We start from the raw sequence: 3,646 nt of genomic DNA, 5'->3' as shown, positions 1-3,646 counted from the left end.
ATTCTGTATTTCCTCAACCCTCCTGAGTATGTACACTTGAATTCACCATATATAAAGAAAACAAAAGGGGCTGGGAAGGTGGCTCAGTGGTAGAGCGCTTGCCTTGCATGCCTGAGGCCCTGGGTTCGATTCCCAGCACCACATAAGCAAAAAGAAAAAAGCCGGAAGTGGCACTGTGGCTCAAGTGGTAGAGCACTAGCCTTGAGCTGAAGAGCTGAGGGACAGCGCCCAGGCCCAGAGTTCAGGCCCATGCACGGACCCAAAAAAAAAAAAGAAAACAAAAATCATCAAAAATTAAAAGAATATAGATCTTTTGTTCTGTATCATAGAGTTCATTTAGATATATATTTATATATATAATTATATGTAAATATGAAGAGTCAGGTAGACATTCTGCCTAATTGTTTCACTCCTATGAGTATTCTCTTATGGTCTGATTTTGTGTAGATATTTAGAATCCTGTATGATTTATCATATCCCAATGCTGTCTTTTCATAAACCATCTATACCTAGATTTCTCTTGGGCTCTCACTTAGACCAAACCATGCTGTCCTCATTTTGACCATTCCTTCCAGAAGGTGGCAGGATTTACACACCAGTATCCAGTGAAGATCATTAAGGGTAGGGCTGGCAACCTTTTAACAATAGGCTCTTGATATATTTAGCCAGTGATTTCTCCAGGCCCTTCACCGGGAGACCTCTGGAACACCAGAGTCAGCCTGTGGAAGTTTGAGATAGTAGAAATTCATTCTCTTCACAGGTTAAAAAAAAAAAAAAGCTCTCACAGACCTGTGGATCAAAGCAATTTTTCTTGTTGTGAGGATGTGCTGTCAGTCTGCCTTGCTCTCCTCACTACCTGATACAGACAATTTCTCTGACATGATCTAGCTTCGAGATTGCTAATATTCACAGACAGAAAGGAAGAGTCTAGGTATCATCCTAATTATTTGCAATGGTGAGAACATAATGTAGACCCAGAGAAGCTATCACAACACTGGCAGATCAATGAGAAAGAAACACCATGATATATAAAGCTTTGTCTCAATGTTCTTTCTCTTATTCACTGATTTGGTTCTGACCACCTACCATGTGAGAATACATGCTTCTTAATTATTAGTGTTCCACGTGAGGAAACAGATATTGGATAAATTAATCGCCTTGTTTTTTGAATTATGTCATTGTAAGATTGTTAAACATAGCAAGTACATTGATAACATGTGGTCTTAAGTCCAAGATTAAAAAGGCTAGCTGGAGATAGTGGCATATCACAAATACTGAGGTAATTTTGGTCTTCTCTGGTAGCAACAAGCATTTGTTTCAGCCCCCTACCCATCAAACCACAGGACATGGCTTCCATAGGCCATTGTTATAATTGCTTTCCTGGCTTTAAGTGTTTTTATAATTTATATAGTAAAGCAAAATAAAGGAAAGTTTGCCTCAGCCTTATACCTGATCCTAAGGAGATACCACATTTCTGAGGATTGTGGGGTGGTCAAGTGGCTTGAAATCTGGGCCTAGGCGCTATACCTGATCTCCTCAGCTCAAGGCTAGCGCTCTAGTACATGAGCAACAGTGCCACTTCCAGTTTTCTAGTGGTTAATTGGAGATAGGATTCCAACGGACTTTCCGGCCCAGACTAGCTATGAACCATGAGCCTCAGATCTCAGGCTCTTGAGTAGGTAGGATTACAGGTGTGGGCCATCGGGGCCCAGTGAGAATCCACATTTTATTTTATGTTTCTATGTGTGTGTTGGAATAGACTGAGGCATAAAAACAGCTTATATCTCTCTTGCTATGGGAGGGAGATTGTTCCTATGCATAAAGATATTAAACAAGTTTAAAATGTCCAGAAACTCCATTCTCTCCATATCTTCACTTCCTCCATATACGGAATATAAAACACTCATTTTGCTTTTATCTTATCCCTTTCTAGAGTCATTACAGAGAATTGAGATTAGGACAAACAGGAAAAGCATGTCCTCATCCCTGCAGGTACCAGAAGATCTACGCAGAGGACAGCAGACTGATTGAGACTTGTTCTATTTGAATGAATCATATTCTCTAGTCTAAAACTAAGACACATGGGCACCATGGACCTATGATGGTTTCCTGCGATGAGCCAGCCTTGCAGCTATATCCATCTTTGCCCAGCCCTGCTGATTTGCATTTGCCTAGATCACATCCTACTGTCACAATGACTTCATAATAAGCTGTTCACACCTGTGCATCAGTCAGTCCCAGTCAATACACAGCATGGACATGAGGACCCCTGCTCAGCTCCTGGGACTCCTGCTGCTCTGCCTCCCAGGTAAGGAAGAATAATGCTTCTCTCTCCCTGTGTGGTCAGTGATGCCTGTGGCTTCAGGTAAGTCTTATAATAACATGACTAATAATGTGGATATTTGCTTTTATGTGTCCAATGCCAGGTGCCAGATGTGACATCCAGATGACCCAGTCTCCATCCTCCCTGTCTGCTTCTCCAGGAGACAGAGTCACCATCTCCTGCAGAGCCAGTCAGGGTATTAGCAATTATTTAGCCTGGTATCAGCAGAAACCAGGGAATGCTCCAAAGCTTCTGATTTCTTATGCAACTAGCTTGGCCTCTGGGGTTCCATCGAGGTTCAGTGGCAGTGGATCTGGGACAGATTATTCTCTCACCATCAGCAGCCTTCAGACTGAAGATTTTGCCACTTATTACTGTCAACAGCATATTAATTACCCACCCACAGTGATACAAGCCATGATAAAAAACCTCCCAGGAAAGCAGAAGTGAGATACTGCCTGCCCCAGCTGCTTCTCCTAGTTCCTCTACCTGTTGACAGTACTTCTCTGATGCAGCCAGATTCTAAAGGAAGAATTCTCTTCAATCTAGCATTCTGTTCTTCTTAGCTCCAGCAAAATACCCACGGCACTGTGTCTCTGATTTAATAGATGAAACTAATCGTTACATATGAGGAGTGCCCATAAATTATTTTGGACATTCCACTTCACTAAATTATAAAATAGCTTATTTTCAATCAGTTTCTTCATAGAAACTAAAACAACTGCTCAAATAAAAATGATCTTTTTGAGGTTTTCTGAATTTATATATTAAAGTATCTACAACCCAATTTATGCTAGCCACTGATCTTCTGAAAGGTAATGTCTTCTTTCCACTCCAAGCACATCTGTATATAGTGATATTTTGATTTCTTACTTCACAAATATCCAGCTTACAGGACGAACTATTTCTATAGACTGTTCTACAAACATTATAAATGTCTTAACCCCTGCCTCATTCAAGCCAGCCTAGATTAGAAGCTCCAATTCTATTGGCAAGTCTATCCTCTTCAACTTAATTTCCATTTGTTAGAAAAGGTATCTAACACTTTTGCTCAGAGAAAACATAAAAATTCAAGAGCAAGATGATCTCAAAGACAAGGAATAAATAAGAGAATATCATAAAAGTGAGCATTTAGTGTTTCAAGAAGCTCATGCAAGCTCCCAAGTATGTCCTCAGAACTATGAATGGAAAAGTTGGAATTAAGAGGCCTCAAAATTCTCAGTTCCATTTGTTTGTAATTAATACTCGTCTCTTCCAAAAAGAAGATAAAGATGAGGTCTGACATAATGACCTTCCATTGGAATCCTCACAGACCCAAAGACT

The 3,646-nt window shown here is 40.4% G+C and overlaps 1 pseudogene; it reads left to right on the top strand.

Moving 5' to 3' along the window:
• Positions 1–2,232: 2,232 nt before the first annotated feature.
• Positions 2,233–2,994, top strand: LOC122116641 (annotated as a pseudogene).
• The last annotated feature ends 652 nt before the right edge of the window (positions 2,995–3,646 follow it).

Source organism: Dipodomys spectabilis, unplaced genomic scaffold (assembly GCF_019054845.1).
Source record: "Dipodomys spectabilis isolate Male_0828 unplaced genomic scaffold, ASM1905484v1 ptg000137l, whole genome shotgun sequence".
Lineage (NCBI taxonomy): Eukaryota > Metazoa > Chordata > Mammalia > Rodentia > Heteromyidae > Dipodomys > Dipodomys spectabilis.
This window is presented reverse-complemented; position numbering and strand designations above follow the sequence as displayed.